Source organism: Rhinoderma darwinii, chromosome 3 (genome assembly GCF_050947455.1).
Source record: "Rhinoderma darwinii isolate aRhiDar2 chromosome 3, aRhiDar2.hap1, whole genome shotgun sequence".
In the NCBI taxonomy this organism is placed as follows: domain Eukaryota; kingdom Metazoa; phylum Chordata; class Amphibia; order Anura; family Rhinodermatidae; genus Rhinoderma; species Rhinoderma darwinii.
Genome location: NC_134689.1, coordinates 261,294,401 through 261,315,491, shown reverse-complemented (window position 1 = coordinate 261,315,491; position 21,091 = coordinate 261,294,401). Strand labels below are relative to the sequence as shown.

General features: G+C 38.2%; 5 non-coding genes across 5 annotated transcripts; all 5 read right to left on the bottom strand.

The window, feature by feature from the left end:
• Positions 1 to 1,487: 1,487 nt before the first annotated feature.
• TRNAI-AAU (transfer RNA isoleucine (anticodon AAU)) lies at positions 1,488 to 1,561 on the bottom strand. Its single transcript has one exon. It is a non-coding gene; the product is annotated as a tRNA-Ile (tRNA).
• Positions 1,562 to 6,381: 4,820 nt separating this feature from the next.
• TRNAI-AAU (transfer RNA isoleucine (anticodon AAU)) lies at positions 6,382 to 6,455 on the bottom strand. The gene has a single exon. It is a non-coding gene; the product is annotated as a tRNA-Ile (tRNA).
• A 2,635-nt stretch (positions 6,456 to 9,090) lies between these two features.
• On the bottom strand, positions 9,091 to 9,164 carry TRNAI-AAU (transfer RNA isoleucine (anticodon AAU)). The gene has a single exon. It is a non-coding gene; the product is annotated as a tRNA-Ile (tRNA).
• A 5,397-nt stretch (positions 9,165 to 14,561) lies between these two features.
• Positions 14,562 to 14,635, bottom strand: TRNAI-AAU (transfer RNA isoleucine (anticodon AAU)). Its single transcript has one exon. It is a non-coding gene; the product is annotated as a tRNA-Ile (tRNA).
• A 3,000-nt stretch (positions 14,636 to 17,635) lies between these two features.
• TRNAI-AAU (transfer RNA isoleucine (anticodon AAU)) lies at positions 17,636 to 17,709 on the bottom strand. Its single transcript has one exon. It is a non-coding gene; the product is annotated as a tRNA-Ile (tRNA).
• Between the last annotated feature and the right edge of the window lie 3,382 nt (positions 17,710 to 21,091).

Here is a 21,091-nt window from a genome sequence, read left to right as displayed (position 1 = left end):
CCTTATATGACTATGAGGACGGAAAAATAATAAAGTTATGACTATCGGAATACAAAGAGGCAAAATCAAGATATTATTTTTGTCCTTAAGGTTGAAATTGAACCTCTAAGATGATTTCATGCAACAAACTCTGCATTTCTATAAATCACCGGTTACACCATACATCGAATATTGTGTACAGTTTTGAGCACCTGTGTATGAGAAGGACATTGCTGAACTAGAATGCGTGCAAAGAAGGGAAAGCAAGGTAATTAAAGGACCTCATCACAGACGGGGATTCTTTACTGTAAGAGCAGTTCGACGATTGAACTCTCTGCCACATTGAAAAGTGTTTTTTTGAAAAATATAAAATGTCATCATATTTGTACCAGATTCTGGAGATGGAACTTTGATCCAGGAATTTATTCTAATAGCCATATTTGGAGTAAGGGAGGATTTTTTCCCCTAATGACAACATTGGAATGCACTCCAAGACAGTTTTTGCCTTCCTCTGGATCAACACGGCAGGTTTATAGGTTGAATTTGATGGACCTTTTTTCAATATTATCAACTATTCAACTCTGTAACAAAAGTGAGCTTCCATGGCCCGTACGGGGATCGAACCTGTGACCTTGGCGTTATTAGCACCACGCTCTAACCAACTGAGCTAACCGGCCACTTTTACACCAAAGATTCACGTCACGTCAGTAGAAAATACATGCAAACGTGTATTCATATTGATATCCTATTAACCTGAATAATAAAATAAACTTGCAATTTTTACTACTCAAAAAGCATTGGACAAATTGCTTTTGTGTTTTCCATTCCACCCCACAAAGAGTTTTCTTTCAGTACATTATATGGTACATTAAATGCTGCCATTAAAAACAAGAACTTGTCTCGCTAAAAACAAGCCCTTATATGACTATGAGGACGGAAAAATAATAAAGTTATGACTATCGGAATACAAAGAGGCAAAATCAAGATATTATTTTTGTCCTTAAGGTTGAAATTGGACCTCTAAGATGATTTCATGCAACAAACTCTGCATTTCTATAAATCACCGGTTAGACCATACATGGAATATTGTGTACAGTTTTGAGCACCTGTGTATGAGAAGGACATTGCTGAACTAGAATGCGTGCAAAGAAGGGAAAGCAAGGTAATTAAAGGACCTCATCACAGACGGGGATTCTTTACTGTAAGAGCAGTTCGACGATTGAACTCTCTGCCACATTGAAAAGTGTTTTTTTGAAAAATATAAAATTTCATCATATTTGTACCAGATTCTGGAGATGGAACTTTGATCCAGGAATTTATTCTAATAGCCATATTTGGAGTAAGGGAGGAATTTTTCCCCTAATGACAACATTGGAATGCACTCCAAGACAGTTTTTGCTTTCCTCTGGATCAACACGGCAGGTTTATAGGTTGAATTTGATGGACCTTTTTTCAATATTATCAACTATTCAACTCTGTAACAAGCATGTAACAAAAGTGAGCTTCCATGGCCCGTACGGGGATCGAACCCGTGACCTTGGCGTTATTAGCACCACGCTCTAACCAACTGAGCTAACCGGCCACTTTTACACCAAAGATTCACGTCACGTCAGTAGAAAATACATGCAAACGTGTATTCATATTGATATCCTATTAACCTGAATAATAAAATAAACTTGCAATTTTTACTACTCAAAAAGCATTGGACAAATTGCTTTTGTGTTTTCCATTCCACCCCACAAAGAGTTTTCTTTCAGTACATTATATGGTACATTAAATGCTGCCATTAAAAACAAGAACTTGTCTCGCTAAAAACAAGCCCTTATATGACTATGAGGACGGAAAAATAATAAAGTTATGACTATCGGAATACAAAGAGGCAAAATCAAGATATTATTTTTGTCCTTAAGGTTGAAATTGGACCTCTAAGATGATTTCATGCAACAAACTCTGCATTTCTATAAATCACCGGTTAGACCATACATGGAATATTGTGTACAGTTTTGAGCACCTGTGTATGAGAAGGACATTGCTGAACTAGAATGCGTGCAAAGAAGGGAAAGCAAGGTAATTAAAGGACCTCATCACAGACGGGGATTCTTTACTGTAAGAGCAGTTCGACGATTGAACTCTCTGCCACATTGATAAGTGTTTTTTTGAAAAATATAAAATTTCATCATATTTGTACCAGATTCTGGAGATGGAACTTTGATCCAGGAATTTATTCTAATAGCCATATTTGGAGTAAGGGAGGAATTTTTCCCCTAATGACAACATTGGAATGCACTCCAAGACAGTTTTTGCCTTCCTCTGGATCAACACGGCAGGTTTATAGGTTGAATTTGATGGACCTTTTTTCAATATTATCAACTATTCAACTCTGTAACAAGCATGTAACAAAAGTGAGCTTCCATGGCCAATATGGGGATCGAACCCGTGACCTTGGCGTTATTAGCACCACACTCTAACCAACTGAGCTAACCGGCCACTTTTACACCAAAGATTCACGTCACGTCAGTAGAAAATACATGCAAACGTGTATTCATATTGATATCCTATTAACCTGAATAATAAAATAAACTTGCAATTTTTACTACTCAAAAAGCATTGGACAAATTGCTTTTGTGTTTTCCATTCCACCCCACAAAGAGTTTTCTTCAGTACATTATATGGTACATTAAATGCTGCCATTAAAAACAAGAACTTGTCTCGCTAAAAACAAGCCCTTATATGACTATGAGGACGGAAAAATAATAAAGTTATGACTATCGGAATACAAAGAGGCAAAATCAAGGTATTATTTTTGTCCTTAAGGTTGAAATTGGACCTCTAAGATGATTTCATGCAATAAACTCTGCATTTCTATAAATCACCGGTTAGACCATACATGGAATATTGTGTACAGTTTTGAGCACCTGTGTATGAGAAGGACATTGCTGAACTAGAATGCGTGCAAAGAAGGGAAAGCAAGGTAATTAAAGGACCTCATCACAGACGGGGATTCTTTACTGTAAGAGAAGTTCTACGATTGAACTCTCTGCCACATTGAAAAGTGTTTTTTTGAAAAATATAAAATTTAAAATATAAATAGGACGGAAAAATAATAAAGTTATGACTATCGTAATACAAAGAGGCAAAATCAAGATATTATTTTTGTCCTTAAGGTTGAAATTGGGCCTCTAAGATAATTTCATGCAACAAACTCTGCATTTCTATAAATCACCGGTTAGACCATACATGGAATATTGTGTACAGTTTTGAGCACCTGTGTATGAGAAGGACATTGCTGAACTAGAATGCGTGCAAAGAAGGGAAAGCAAGGTAATTAAAGGACCTCATCACAGACGGGGATTCTTTACTGTAAGAGCAGTTCAACGATTGAACTCTCTGCCACATTGAAAAGTGTTTTTTTGAAAAATATAAAATTTCATCATATTTGTACCAGATTCTGGAGATGGAACTTTGATCCAGGAATTTATTCTAATAGCCATATTTGGAGTAAGCGAGGAATTTTTCCCCTAATGACAACTTTGGAATGCACTCCAAGACAGTTTTTGCCTTCCTCTGGATCAACACGGCAGGTTTATAGGTTGAATTTGATGGACCTTTTTTCAATATTATCAACTATTCAACTCTGTAACAAGCATGTAACAAGCATGTAACAAGCATGTAACAAAAGTGAGCTTCCATGGCTCGTACGGGGATCGAACCCATGACCTTGGCGTTATTAGCACCACGCTCTAACCAACTGAGCTAACCGGCCACTTTTACACCAAAGATTCACGTCACGTCAGTAGAAAATACATGCAAACGTGTATTCATATTGATATCCTATTAACCTGAATAATAAAATAAACTTGCAATTTTTACTACTCAAAAAGCATTGGACAAATTGCTTTTGTGTTTTCCATTCCACCCCACAAAGAGTTTTCTTCAGTACATTATATGGTACATTAAATGCTGCCATTAAAAACAAGAACTTGTCTCGCTAAAAACAAGCCCTTATATGACTATGAGGACGGAAAAATAATAAAGTTATGACTATCGGAATACAAAGAGGCAAAATCAAGATATTATTTTTGTCCTTAAGGTTGAAATTGAACCTCTAAGATGATTTCATGCAACAAACTCTGCATTTCTATAAATCACCGGTTAGACCATACATGGAATATTGTGTACAGTTTTGAGCACCTGTGTATGAGAAGGACATTGCTGAACTAGAATGCGTGCAAAGAAGGGAAAGCAAGGTAATTAAAGGACCTCATCACAGACGGGGATTCTTTACTGTAAGAGCAGTTCGACGATTGAACTCTCTGCCACATTGATAAGTGTTTTTTTGAAAAATATAAAATTTCATCATATTTGTACCAGATTCTGGAGATGGAACTTTGATCCAGGAATTTATTCTAATAGCCATATTTGGAGTAAGGGAGGAATTTTTCCCCTAATGACAACTTTGGAATGCACTCCAAGACAGTTTTTGCCTTCCTCTGGATCAACACGGCAGGTTTATAGGTTGAATTTGATGGACCTTTTTTCAATATTATCAACTATTCAACTCTGTAACAAGCATGTAACAAAAGTGAGCTTCCATGGCCCGTACGGGGATCGAACCCGTGACCTAGGCGTTATTAGCACCACGCTCTAACCAACTGAACTAACCGGCCACTTTTACACCAAAGATTCACGTCACGTCAGTAGAAAATACATGCAAACGTGTATTCATATTGATATCCTATTAACCTGAATAATAAAATAAACTTGCAATTTTTACTACTCAAAAAGCATTGGAAAAATTGCTTTTGTGTTTTCCATTCCACCCCACAAAGAGTTTTCTTTCAGTACATTATATAGTACATTAAATGCTGCCATTAAAAACAAGAACTTGTCTCGCTAAAAACAAGCCCTTATATGACTATGAGGACGGAAAAATAATAAAGTTATGACTATCGGAATACAAAGAGGCAAAATCAAGGTATTATTTTTGTCCTTAAGGTTGAAATTGGACCTCTAAGATGATTTCATGCAATAAACTCTGCATTTCTATAAATCACCGGTTAGACCATACATGGAATATTGTGTACAGTTTTGAGCACCTGTGTATGAGAAGGACATTGCTGAACTAGAATGCGTGCAAAGAAGGGAAAGCAAGGTAATTAAAGGACCTCATCACAGACGGGGATTCTTTACTGTAAGAGAAGTTCTACGATTGAACTCTCTGCCACATTGAAAAGTGTTTTTTTGAAAAATATAAAATGTCATCATATTTGTACCAGATTCTGGAGATGGAACTTTGATCCAGGAATTTATTCTAATAGCCATATTTGGAGTAAGGGATGAATTTTTCCCCTAATGACAACATTGGAATGCACTCCAAGACAGTTTTTGCCTTCCTCTGGATCAACACGGCAGGTTTATAGGTTGAATTTGATGGACCTTTTTTCAATATTATCATCTATTCAACTCTGTAACAAGCATGTAACAAAAGTGAGCTTCCATGGCCCGTACGTGGATCGAACCCGTGACCTTGGCGTTATTAGCACCACGCTCTAACCAACTGAGCTAACCGGCCACTTTTACACCAAAGATTCACGTCACGTCAGTAGAAAATACATGCAAACGTGTATTCATATTGATATCCTATTAACCTGAATAATAAAATAAACTTGCAATTTTTACTACTCAAAAAGCATTGGACAAATTGCTTTTGTGTTTTCCATTCCACCCCACAAAGAGTTTTCTTCAGTACATTATATGGTACATTAAATGCTGCCATTAAAAACAAGAACTTGTCTCGCTAAAAACAAGCCCTTATATGACTATGAGGACGGAAAAATAATAAAGTTATGACTATCGGAATACAAAGAGGCAAAATCAAGATATTATTTTTGTCCTTAAGGTTGAAATTGAACCTCTAAGATGATTTCATGCAACAAACTCTGCATTTCTATAAATCACCGGTTAGACCATACATGGAATATTGTGTACAGTTTTGAGCACCTGTGTATGAGAAGGACATTGCTGAACTAGAATGCGTGCAAAGAAGGGAAAGCAAGGTAATTAAAGGACCTCATCACAGACGGGGATTCTTTACTGTAAGAGCAGTTCGACGATTGAACTCTCTGCCACATTGATAAGTGTTTTTTTGAAAAATATAAAATTTCATCATATTTGTACCAGATTCTGGAGATGGAACTTTGATCCAGGAATTTATTCTAATAGCCATATTTGGAGTAAGGGAGGAATTTTTCCCCTAATGACAACTTTGGAATGCACTCCAAGACAGTTTTTGCCTTCCTCTGGATCAACACGGCAGGTTTATAGGTTGAATTTGATGGACCTTTTTTCAATATTATCAACTATTCAACTCTGTAACAAGCATGTAACAAAAGTGAGCTTCCATGGCCCGTACGGGGATCGAACCCGTGACCTTGGCGTTATTAGCACCACGCTCTAACCAACTGAACTAACCGGCCACTTTTACACCAAAGATTCACGTCACGTCAGTAGAAAATACATGCAAACGTGTATTCATATTGATATCCTATTAACCTGAATAATAAAATAAACTTGCAATTTTTACTACTCAAAAAGCATTGGAAAAATTGCTTTTGTGTTTTCCATTCCACCCCACAAAGAGTTTTCTTTCAGTACATTATATAGTACATTAAATGCTGCCATTAAAAACAAGAACTTGTCTCGCTAAAAACAAGCCCTTATATGACTATGAGGACGGAAAAATAATAAAGTTATGACTATCGGAATACAAAGAGGCAAAATCAAGGTATTATTTTTGTCCTTAAGGTTGAAATTGGACCTCTAAGATGATTTCATGCAATAAACTCTGCATTTCTATAAATCACCGGTTAGACCATACATGGAATATTGTGTACAGTTTTGAGCACCTGTGTATGAGAAGGACATTGCTGAACTAGAATGCGTGCAAAGAAGGGAAAGCAAGGTAATTAAAGGACCTCATCACAGACGGGGATTCTTTACTGTAAGAGAAGTTCTACGATTGAACTCTCTGCCACATTGAAAAGTGTTTTTTTGAAAAATATAAAATGTCATCATATTTGTACCAGATTCTGGAGATGGAACTTTGATCCAGGAATTTATTCTAATAGCCATATTTGGAGTAAGGGATGAATTTTTCCCCTAATGACAACATTGGAATGCACTCCAAGACAGTTTTTGCCTTCCTCTGGATCAACACGGCAGGTTTATAGGTTGAATTTGATGGACCTTTTTTCAATATTATCATCTATTCAACTCTGTAACAAGCATGTAACAAAAGTGAGCTTCCATGGCCCGTACGTGGATCGAACCCGTGACCGTTATTAGCACCACGCTCTAACCAACTGAGCTAACCGGCCACTTTTACACCAAAGATTCACGTCACATCAGTAGAAAATACATGCAAACGTGTATTCATATTGATATCCTATTAACCTGAATAATAAAATAAACTTGCAATTTTTACTACTCAAAAAGCATTGGACAAATTGCTTTTGTGTTTTCCATTCCACCCCACAAAGAGTTTTATTTCAGTACATTATATGGTACATTAAATGCTGCCATTAAAAACAAGAACTTGTCTCGCTAAAAACAAGCCCTTATATGACTATGAGGACGGAAAAATAATAAAGTTATGACTATCGGAATACAAAGAGGCAAAATCAAGATATTATTTTTGTCCTTAAGGTTGAAATTGGACCTCTAAGATGATTTCATGTAACAAACTCTGCATTTCTATAAATCACCGGTTAGACCATACATGGAATATTGTGTACAGTTTTGAGCACCTGTGTATGAGAAGGACATTGCTGAACTAGAATGCGTGCAAAGAAGGGAAAGCAAGCTAATTAAAGGACCTCATCACAGACGGGGATTCTTTACTGTAAGAGCAGTTCGAAGATTGAACTCTCTGCCACATTGAAAAGTGTTTTTTTGAAAAATATAAAATGTCATCATATTTGTACCAGATTCTGGAGATGGAACTTTGATCCAGGAATTTATTCTAATAGCCATATTTGGAGTAAGGGAGGAATTTTTCCCCTAATGACAACATTGGAATGCACTCCAAGACAGTTTTTGCCTTCCTCTGGATCAACACGGCAGGTTTATAGGTTGAATTTGATGGACCTTTTTTCAATATTATCAACTATTCAACTCTGTAACAAGCATGTAACAAAAGTGAGCTTCCATGGCCCGTATGGGGATCGAACCCGTGACCTTGGCGTTATTAGCACCACGCTCTAACCAACTGAGCTAACCGGCCACTTTTACACCAAAGATTCACGTCACGTCAGTAGAAAATACATGCAAACGTGTATTCATATTGATATCCTATTAACCTGAATAATAAAATAAACTTGCAATTTTTACTACTCAAAAAGCATTGGACAAATTGCTTTTGTGTTTTCCATTCCACCCCACAAAGAGTTTTCTTCAGTACATTATATGGTACATTAAATGCTGCCATTAAAAACAAGAACTTGTCTCGCTAAAAACAAGCCCTTATATGACTATGAGGACGGAAAAATAATAAAGTTATGACTATCGGAATACAAAGAGGCAAAATCAAGATATTATTTTTGTCCTTAAGGTTGAAATTGAACCTCTAAGATGATTTCATGCAACAAACTCTGCATTTCTATAAATCACCGGTTAGACCATACATGGAATATTGTGTACAGTTTTGAGCACCTGTGTATGAGAAGGACATTGCTGAACTAGAATGCGTGCAAAGAAGGGAAAGCAAGGTAATTAAAGGACCTCATCACAGACGGGGATTCTTTACTGTAAGAGCAGTTCGACGATTGAACTCTCTGCCACATTGATAAGTGTTTTTTTGAAAAATATAAAATTTCATCATATTTGTACCAGATTCTGGAGATGGAACTTTGATCCAGGAATTTATTCTAATAGCCATATTTGGAGTAAGGGAGGAATTTTTCCCCTAATGACAACTTTGGAATGCACTCCAAGACAGTTTTTGCCTTCCTCTGGATCAACACGGCAGGTTTATAGGTTGAATTTGATGGACCTTTTTTCAATATTATCAACTATTCAACTCTGTAACAAGCATGTAACAAAAGTGAGCTTCCATGGCCCGTACGGGGATCGAACCCGTGACCTTGGCGTTATTAGCACCACGCTCTAACCAACTGAACTAACCGGCCACTTTTACACCAAAGATTCACGTCACGTCAGTAGAAAATACATGCAAACGTGTATTCATATTGATATCCTATTAACCTGAATAATAAAATAAACTTGCAATTTTTACTACTCAAAAAGCATTGGAAAAATTGCTTTTGTGTTTTCCATTCCACCCCACAAAGAGTTTTCTTTCAGTACATTATATAGTACATTAAATGCTGCCATTAAAAACAAGAACTTGTCTCGCTAAAAACAAGCCCTTATATGACTATGAGGACGGAAAAATAATAAAGTTATGACTATCGGAATACAAAGAGGCAAAATCAAGGTATTATTTTTGTCCTTAAGGTTGAAATTGGACCTCTAAGATGATTTCATGCAATAAACTCTGCATTTCTATAAATCACCGGTTAGACCATACATGGAATATTGTGTACAGTTTTGAGCACCTGTGTATGAGAAGGACATTGCTGAACTAGAATGCGTGCAAAGAAGGGAAAGCAAGGTAATTAAAGGACCTCATCACAGACGGGGATTCTTTACTGTAAGAGAAGTTCTACGATTGAACTCTCTGCCACATTGAAAAGTGTTTTTTTGAAAAATATAAAATGTCATCATATTTGTACCAGATTCTGGAGATGGAACTTTGATCCAGGAATTTATTCTAATAGCCATATTTGGAGTAAGGGATGAATTTTTCCCCTAATGACAACATTGGAATGCACTCCAAGACAGTTTTTGCCTTCCTCTGGATCAACACGGCAGGTTTATAGGTTGAATTTGATGGACCTTTTTTCAATATTATCATCTATTCAACTCTGTAACAAGCATGTAACAAAAGTGAGCTTCCATGGCCCGTACGTGGATCGAACCCGTGACCTTGGCGTTATTAGCACCACGCTCTAACCAACTGAGCTAACCGGCCACTTTTACACCAAAGATTCACGTCACATCAGTAGAAAATACATGCAAACGTGTATTCATATTGATATCCTATTAACCTGAATAATAAAATAAACTTGCAATTTTTACTACTCAAAAAGCATTGGACAAATTGCTTTTGTGTTTTCCATTCCACCCCACAAAGAGTTTTATTTCAGTACATTATATGGTACATTAAATGCTGCCATTAAAAACAAGAACTTGTCTCGCTAAAAACAAGCCCTTATATGACTATGAGGACGGAAAAATAATAAAGTTATGACTATCGGAATACAAAGAGGCAAAATCAAGATATTATTTTTGTCCTTAAGGTTGAAATTGGACCTCTAAGATGATTTCATGTAACAAACTCTGCATTTCTATAAATCACCGGTTAGACCATACATGGAATATTGTGTACAGTTTTGAGCACCTGTGTATGAGAAGGACATTGCTGAACTAGAATGCGTGCAAAGAAGGGAAAGCAAGGTAATTAAAGGACCTCATCACAGACGGGGATTCTTTACTGTAAGAGCAGTTCGAAGATTGAACTCTCTGCCACATTGAAAAGTGTTTTTTTGAAAAATATAAAATGTCATCATATTTGTACCAGATTCTGGAGATGGAACTTTGATCCAGGAATTTATTCTAATAGCCATATTTGGAGTAAGGGAGGAATTTTTCCCCTAATGACAACATTGGAATGCACTCCAAGACAGTTTTTGCCTTCCTCTGGATCAACACGGCAGGTTTATAGGTTGAATTTGATGGACCTTTTTTCAATATTATCAACTATTCAACTCTGTAACAAGCATGTAACAAAAGTGAGCTTCCATGGCCCGTATGGGGATCGAACCCGTGACCTTGGCGTTATTAGCACCACGCTCTAACCAACTGAGCTAACCGGCCACTTTTACACCAAAGATTCACGTCACGTCAGTAGAAAATACATGCAAACGTGTATTCATATTGATATCCTATTAACCTGAATAATAAAATAAACTTGTAATTTTTACTACTCAAAAAGCATTGGACAAATTGCTTTTGTGTTTTCCATTCCACCCCACAAAGAGTTTTATTTCAGTACATTATATGGTACATTAAATGCTGCCATTAAAAACAAGAACTTGTCTCGCTAAAAACAAGCCCTTATATGACTATGAGGACGGAAAAATAATAAAGTTATGACTATCGGAATACAAAGAGGCAAAATCAAGATATTATTTTTGTCCTTAAGGTTGAAATTGGACCTCTAAGATGATTTCATGCAACAAACTCTGCATTTCTATAAATCACCGGTTAGACCATACATGGAATATTGTGAACAGTTTTGAGCACCTGTGTATGAGAAGGACATTGCTGAACTAGAATGCGTGCAAAGAAGGGAAAACAAGGTAATTAAAGGACCTCATCACAGACGGGGATTCTTTACTGTAAGAGCAGTTCGACGATTGAACTCTCTGCCACATTGAAAAGTGTTTTTTTGAAAAATATAAAATTTCATCATATTTGTACCAGATTCTGGAGATGGAACTTTGATCCAGGAATTTATTCTAATAGCCATATTTGGAGTAAGGGAGGAATTTTTCCCCTAATGAGAAAATTGGAATGCACTCCAAGACAGTTTTTGCCTTCCTCTGGATCAACACGGCAGGTTTATAGGTTGAATTTGATGGACCTTTTTTCAATATTATCAACTATTCAACTCTGTAACAAGCATGTAACAAAAGTGAGCTTCCATGGCCCATACGGGGATCGAACCCATGACCTTGGCGTTATTAGCACCACACTCTAACCAACTGAGCTAACCGGCCACTTTTACACCAAGGATTCACGTCACGTCAGTAGAAAATACATGCAAACGTGTATTCATATTGATATCCTATTAACCTGAATAATAAAATAAACTTGCAATTTTTACTACTCAAAAAGCATTGGACAAATTGCTTTTGTGTTTTCCATTCCACCTCACAAAGAGTTTTCTTTCAGTACATTATATGGTACATTAAATGCTGCCATTAAAAACAAGAACTTGTCTCGCTAAAAACAAGCCCTTATATGACTATGAGGACGGAAAAATAATAAAGTTATGACTATCGGAATACAAAGAGGCAAAATCAAGATATTATTTTTGTCCTTAAGGTTGAAATTGGACCTCTAAGATGATTTCATGCAACAAACTCTGCATTTCTATAAATCACCGGTTAGACCATACATGGAATATTGTGTACAGTTTTGAGCACCTGTGTATGAAAAGGACATTGCTGAACTAGAATGCGTGCAAAGAAGGGAAAGCAAGGTAATTAAAGGACCTCATCACAGACGGGGATTCTTTACTGTAAGAGCAGTTCGACGATTGAACTCTCTGCCACATTGAAAAGTGTTTTTTTGAAAAATATAAAATTTCATCATATTTGTACCAGATTCTGGAGATGGAACTTTGATCCAGGAATTTATTCTAATAGCCATATTTGGAGTAAGGGAGGAATTTTTCCCCTAATGACAACATTGGAATGCACTCCAAGACAGTTTTTGCCTTCCTCTGGATCAACACGGCAGGTTTATAGGTTGAATTTGATGGACCTTTTTTTAATATTATCAACTATTCAACTCTGTAACAAGCATGTACCTTGTGTGCTAACAAAAGTGAGCTTCCATGTCCCGTACGGGGATCAAACCCATGACCTTGGCGTTATTAGCACCACACTCTAACCAACTGAGCTAACCGGCCACTTTTATTCCAAAGACACACTTCACGTCACGTCAGTAGAAAATACATGCAAACGTGTATTCATATTGATATCCTATTAACCTGAATAATAAAATAAACTTGCAATTTTTACTACTCAAAAAGCATTGGACAAATTGCTTTTGTGTTTTCCATTCCACCCCACAAAGAGTTTTCTTTCAGTACATTATATGGTACATTAAATGCTGCCATTAAAAACAAGAACTTGTCTCGCTAAAAACAAGCCCTTATATGACTATGAGGACGGAAAAATAATAAAGTTATGACTATCGGAATACAAAGAGGCAAAATCAAGATATTATTTTTGTCCTTAAGGTTGAAATTGGACCTCTAAGATGATTTCATGCAACAAACTCTGCATTTCTATAAATCACCGGTTAGACCATACATGGAATATTGTGTACAGTTTTGAGCACCTGTGTATGAGAAGGACATTGCTGAACTAGAATGCGTGCAAAGAAGGGAAAGCAAGGTAATTAAAGGACCTCATCACAGATGGGGATTCTTTACTGTAAGAGCAGTTCGACGATTGAACTCTCTGCCACATTGAAAAGTGTTTTTTTGAAAAATATAAAATTTCATCATATTTGTACCAGATTCTGGAGATGGAACTTTGATCCAGGAATTAATTCTAATAGCCATATTTGGAGTAAGGGAGGAATTTTTCCCCTAATGAGAAAATTGGAATGCACTCCAAGTCAGTTTTTGCCTTCCTCTGGATCAACACGGCAGGTTTATAGGTTTAATTTGATGGACCTTTTTTCAATATGATCAACTATTCAACTCTGTAACAAGCATGTACCTTGTATGCTAACAAAAGTGAGCTTCCATGGCCCGTACGGCGATCAAACCCACGACCTTGGCGTTATTAGCACAATTCTCTAACCAACTGAGCTAACCGGCCACTTTTATACAAAAGCTTCACGTCACGTCAGTAGAAAATACATGCAAACGTGTATTCATATTGATATCCTATTAACCTGAATAATAAAATAAACTTGCAATTTTTACTACTCAAAAAGCATTGGACAAATTGCTTTTGTGTTTTCCATTCCACCCCACAAAGAGTTTTCTTTCAGTACATTATATGGTACATTAAATGCTGCCATTAAAAACAAGAACTCGTCTCGCTTAAAACAAGCCCTTATATGACTATGAGGACGGAAAAATAATAAAGTTATGACTATCGGAATACAAAGAAGCAAAATCAAGATATTATTTTTGTCCTTAAGGTTGAAATTGGACCTGTAAGATGATTTCATGCAACAAACTCGGCATTTCAATAAATAACCGGTTAGACCATACATGGAATATTGTGTACAGTTTTGAGCACCTGTGTATAAGAAGGATATTGCTGAATTAGAATGCGTGCAAAGAAGGGAAAGCAAGGTAATTAAAGGACCTCATCACAGACGGGGATTCTTTACTGTAAGAGCAGTTCGACGATTGAACTCTCTGCCACATTGAAAAGTGTTTTTTTGAAAAATGTAAAATGTCATCATATTTGTACCAGATTCTGGAGATGGAACTTTGATCCAGGAATTTATTCTGATAGCCATATTTGGAGTAAGGGAGGAATTTTTCCCCTAATGAGAAAATTGGCATGCACTCCTAGGCAGTTTTTGCCTTCCTCTGAATCAACACGGCAGGTTTATAAGTTGAATTTGATGGACCTTGTTTCAATATTATCAACTATTCAACTCTGTAACAAGCATGTACCTTGTGTGCTAACAAAAGTGAGCTTCCATGGCCCGTACGGGGATCGAACCCGTGACCTTGGCGTTATTAGCACCACGCTCTAACCAACTGAGCTAACCGGCCACTTTTACACCAAAGATTCACGTCACGTCAGTAGAAAATACATGCAAACGTGTATTCATATTGATATCCTATTAACCTGAATAATAAAATAAACTTGCAATTTTTACTACTCAAAAAGCATTGGACAAATTGCTTTTGTGTTTTCCATTCCACCCCACAAAGAGTTTTCTTTCAGTACATTATATGGTACATTAAATGCTGCCATTAAAAACAAGAACTTGTCTCGCTAAAAACAAGCCCTTATATGACTATGAGGACGGAAAAATAATAAAGTTATGACTATCGGAATACAAAGAGGCAAAATCAAGATATTATTTTTGTCCTTAAGTTTGAAATTGAACCTCTAAGATGATTTCATGCAACAAACTCTGCATTTCTATAAATCACCGGTTACACCATACATGGAATATTGTGTACAGTTTTAAGCACCTGTGTATGAGAAGGACATTGCTGAACTAGAATGCGTGCAAAGAAGGGAAAGCAAGGTAATTAAAGTACATCATCACAGACGGGGATTCTTTACTGTAAGAGCAGTTCGACGATTGAACTCTCTGCCACATTGAAAAGTGTTTTTTTGAAAAATATAAAATTTCATCATATTTGTACCAGATTCTGGAGATGGAACTTTGATCCAGGAATTTATTCTAATAGCCATATTTGGAGTAAGGGAGGAATTTTTCCCCTAATGACAACATTGGAATGCACTCCAAGACAGTTTTTGCCTTCCTCTGGATCAACACAGCAGGTTTATAGGTTGAATAGACCATACATGGAATATTGTGTACAGTTTTAAGCACCTGTGTATGAGAAGGACATTGCTGAACTAGAATGCGTGCAAAGAAGGGAAAGCAAGGTAATTAAAGGACCTCATCACAGACGGGGATTCTTTACTGTAAGAGCAGTTCGACAATTGAACTCTCTGCCACATTGAAAAGTGTATTTTTGAAAAATATAAAATTTCATCATATTTGTACCAGATTCTGGAGATGGAACTTTGATCCAGGAATTTATTCTAATAGCCATATTTGGAGTAAGGGAGGAATTTTTCCCCTAATGAGAAAATTGGAATGCACTCCAAGACAGTTTTTGCCTTCCTCTGGATCAACACGGCAGGTTTATAGGTTGAATTTGATGGAACTTTTTTCAATATTATCAACTATTCAACTCTGTAACAAGCATGTAACAAAAGTGAACTTCCATGGCCCATACGGGGATCGAACCCGTGACCTTGGCGTTATTAGCACCACGCTCCTACCAACTAAGCTAACCAGCCACTTTTACACCAAAGATTCACGTCACGTCAGTAGAAAATACATGCAAACGTGTATTCATATTGATATCCTATTAACCTGAATAATAAAATAAACTTGCAATTTTTACTACTCAAAAAGCATTGGACAAATTGCTTTTGTGTTTTCCATTCCACCCCACAAAGAGTTTTCTTTCAGTACATTATATGGTACATTAAATGCTGCCATTAAAAACAAGAACTTGTCTCGCTAAAAACAAGCCCTTATATGACTATGAGGACGGAAAAATAATAAAGTTATGACTATCGGAATACAAAGAGGCAAAATCAAGATATTATTTTTGTCCTTAAGGTTGAAATTGAACCTCTAAGATGATATCATGCAACAAACTCTGCATTTCTATAAATCACCGGTTAGACCATACATGGAATATTGTGTACAGTTTTAAGCACCTGTGTATGAGAAGGACATTGCTGAACTAGAATGCGTGCAAAGAAGGGAAAGCAAGGTAATTAAAGGACCTCATCACAGACGGGGATTCTTTACTGTAAGAGCAGTTCGACGATTGAACTCTCTGCCACATTGAAAAGTGTATTTTTGAAAAATATAAAATTTCATCATATTTGTACCAGATTCTGGAGATGGAACTTTGATCCAGGAATTTATTCTAATAGCCATATTTGGAGTAAGGGAGGAATTTTTCCCCTAATGACAACATTGGAATGCACTCCAAGACAGTTTTTGCCTTCCTCTGGATCAACACGGCAGGTTTATAGGTTGAATTTGATGGACCTTTTTTCAATATTATCAACTATTCAACAAGCATGTAACAAGCATGTAACAAAAGTGAGCTTCCATGGCTCGAACCCGTGACCTTGGCGTTATTAGCACCACGCTCTAACCAACTGAGCTAACCGGCCACTTTTATGCCAAAGATTCACGTCACGTCAGTAGAAAATACATGCAAACGTGTATTCATATTGATATCCTATTAACCTAAATAATAAAATAAACTTGCAATTTTTACTACTCAAAAAGCATTGGACAAATTGCTTTTGTGTTTTCCATTCCACCCCACAAAGAGTTTTCTTTCAGTACATTATATGGTACATTAAATGCTGCCATTAAAAACAAGAACTTGTCTCGCTAAAAACAAGCCCTTATATGACTATGAGGATGGAAAAATAATAAAGTTATGACTATCTGAATACAAAGAGGCAAAATCAAGATATTATTTTTGTCCTTAAGGTTGAAATCGGGCCTCTAAGATGATTTCATGCAACAAACTCTGCATTTCTATAAATCACCGGTTAGACCATACATGGAATATTGTGTACAGTTTTGAGCACCTGTGTATGTCCTTACATTGCTGAACTAGAATGCGTGCAAAGAAGGGAAAGCAAGGTAATTAAAGGACCTCATTACAGACGGGGATTATTTACTGTAAGAGCAGTTCGACGATTGAACTCTCTGCCACATTGAAAAGTGTTTTTTTGAAAAATATAAAATGTCATCATATTTGTACCAGATTCTGGAGATGGAACTTTGATCCAGGAATTTATTCTAATAGCCATATTTGGAGTAAGGGAGGAATTTTTCCCCTAATGACAACATTGGAATGCACTCCAAGACAGTTTTTGCCTTCCTCTGGATCAACACGGCAGGTTTATAGGTTGAATTTGATGGACCTTTTTTCAATATTATCAACTATTCAACTTTGTAACAAGCATGTAACAAAAGTGAGCTTCCATGGCCCGTACGGGGATCAAACCCGTGACCTTGGCGTTATTAGCACCACGCTCTAACCAACTGAGCTAACCGGCCACTTTTACACCAAAGATTCACGTCACGTCAGTAGAAAATACATGCAAACGTGTATTCATATTGATATCCTATTAACCTGAATAGAGATGAGCGAACCGGGACAACCGAACCCGGTTTCGGTCCGAACTTCCGGTAAAGTTCGGTTCGCAGCGAATCCGAACTTCACCGGGTTCGGCCGAACCCGTTTTGACCGAACCCGGTCAAAAACATTATACAAATCGGCAGCCACTTATCTCTATCAATCACTGATAGAGAAAAGAGGCTGCTGATTAAAAATAAAATAAAAAGCATTTCATACGTACCCGGTCGTTGTCTTGTTGACGAGTCCCTCTTCTTCCTCCAGTCCGACCTTTTCTGACGCGGCAGCCTGTGATTGGCTGCAGAGGCCTCTGCAGCCTGTGATTGGCTGCAGAGGCCGCGGCAGCCTGTGATTGGCTGCAGCGCTCACAAGGCTGCATCGTCATCAAGGAATGTCGGGCCGGATGTCGAGAGGGACGCGTCACCAAGGCAACGGCCAGGAGACCGGACTGGAGGAAGCAGAAAGTTCTCAGTAAGTATGAACGTCTTTTTTTTTACAGGTACTGTGATCGGTAGTCACTGTCCAGGGTACTGAAACAGTTACTGCCGATCAGTTAACTCTTTCAGCACCCTGAACAGTGACTATTTAGTGTATGTGCACACACACTAATTACGTCCGTAAATGACGGACGTATTTCGGCCGCAAGTACCGGACCGAACACAGTGCAGGGAGCCGGGCTCCTAGCATCATACTTATGTACGATGCTAGGAGTCCCTGCCTCTCTGCAGGACAACTGTCCCGTACTGTAATCATGTTTTCAGTACGGGACAGTAGTTCCACGGAGAGGCAGGGACTCCTAGCATCGTATATAAATATGATGCTAGGAGCCCGGCTCCCTGCAGGGTGTTCGGTCCGGTACTTGCGGCCGAAATACGTCCGTCAATTACGGACGTAATTAGTGTGTGTGCACATACCCTTACTGACGTCGCCTAGCAACGCTGCCGTAATGACGGGTGCACACATGTAGCCACCCGTCATTACGGGGCCTCATGCACACGACCATAAAAACACCCGTTATCACGGGTCGTAATTACGACCCGAAATAGCGGGCCCATAGACTTCTGTTAGCCACGGGTACCTTCCCGTTTTCTCACGGGAAGGTGCCCGTGCCGTTAAAAAGATAGAACATGTTCTATTTTTTTATTTTACGGGCCGTGCTCGTAATTACGACTCGTAACTACGAGCACGGCCGGCCGGCCACGGGCAGCCGGCCGCTTTTGCGAACCGTGCTGTCATTATAATTATAGCAGCACGGCCCGTAAAATAGAAAAATAGAACATGTTCTATTTTTTTAACGGCACGGGCACCTTCCCGTGAGAAAACGGAAAGGTACCCGTGGGTAACAGAAGTCTATGAGCCCGTTATTGCGGGTCGTAATTACGACCCGCAATAACGGGTGTTTTTACGGTCGTGTGCATGATGGGAGCACGGCTCGGAAAAACGAACGGCTGCCCGTGCTCATCTCCTGAAATAATCTGTGCTGCCTTAAACTCTGTGGACAGGTCAGGATCCTGTTTCTTTTAAATGCTGCTAGGGAACCTGCTCGATCCACTATATAAGGCTACGCTACAGTGCAGCATTTAAAAGAAACAGAATCCTGACCTGTCCACAGAGTTTAAGGCAGCACAGAGTATTTCAGGAGATGAGCGTGCAGATTCAGTGCTGTTGTGAACTCTGCTCTTACCATTACGTAGCTCTCAGTCTGTTATCTCTCCTCCACTCCTGTCCTCAAGAACACCTTCACATGATTGGCAAGTCACCACGTAATGGTAAGAGCAGAGTTCACAGCAGCACAGAGTATTTCAGGAGATGAGCGTGCGGATCTTGTGCGTGGTGGTGACTTGCCAATCATGTGAACGTGTTATAGAGGACAGGAGTGGAGGAGATGTAACAGACTGAGCTACGTAATGGTAAGAACAGAGTTCACAGCAGCACAGAGTATTTCAGGAGAGGAGCGTGCAGATTCAGTGCTGCTGTGAACTCTGCTCTTACCATTACGTAGCTCAGTCTGTTACCTCTCCTCCACTCCTGTCCTCAATAACACCTTCACATGATTGGCAAGTCACCACCCCGCACAAGATCCGCACGCTCATCTCCTGAAATACTCTGTGCTGCTGTGAACTCTGCTCTTACCATTACGTGGTGACTTGCCAATCATGTGAAGGTGTTCTGGAGGACAGGAGTGGAGGAGAGGTAACAGACTGAGAGCTACGTAATGGTAAGAGCAGAGTTCGCAGCAGCACTGAATCTGCACGCTCATCTCCTGAAATACTCTGTGCTGCCTTAAACTCTATGGACAGGTCAGGATCCTGTTTCTTTTAAATGCTGCACTGTAGCGCAGCCTTATATAGTGGATCGAGCGGGTTCCCCAGCAGCATTTAAAAGAAACCGTGTTTGTGTATGTGTGTGTTTGTGTATATATGTGTGTTTGGGTATGTGACTTTGTCTGTTTTTGTTTTTATATGTGTGTGTGTATATATGGGTGTGTTTGTGTATATGTGTTTTGTGTATATGTTTGTGTATATATGGGTGTATTTGTGTATATGTTTGTGTGTAGATGTTTGTGTGTGTTTTTGTATATGTGTATATGTGTGTATATGGGTGTGTGTTTGTGTGTATATATGGGTGTGTTTGTGTATATGTGTTTGTGTATATGTGTGTTTGGGTATGTGTGTTTTTGTTTGTATATGTGTTTGTGTATATGTGTTCGTGTATGTGTGTATAACTGTGTGTGTGTGTGTTTGGATATGTGTGTTTTTGTTTGTATATGTGTGAGTTCGTGTATATGTGTGTGTTTGTCTGTTTATGTGTGTGTGTATATCTTGTTGTGTTTGTGTATATATGTGTGTGTCTGTGTATGGTTGTTTGTTTGTGTGTGCGTGTATATATGTGTGTAGGTGAGTAGAAGTATTGGTATTGTTCACATTGATAACTGTTTTTTTATGTTGTTGCAGATTTTGATGTACCGATTGGACTACATCTACGATTCGTTGGACTACTGCGTAGATCTGCGTTTTTTCAAATTTTAATAAAATGGTTAACGAGGGTTTTGTTGGGGATTTCTTATTTCAATAAAAAAGAATTGTCTTTGTGTTTTTTTTTCAAACTTTATTAGTGCCTAGATAATGGCAGTTGGCTGATTGACAGCGTCCATTATTAAGGCGGTACTTAGTGTTAGCCGGTGCAGAGGCTAGCACTAACCACCCATTATTACCCCGGTACCCACCACCACCAGGGGTGCCGGGAAGAGCTTGGTACGATCCAGTACCCGACCATCTGTTGTGATGGTCGGGTACTGGGGCG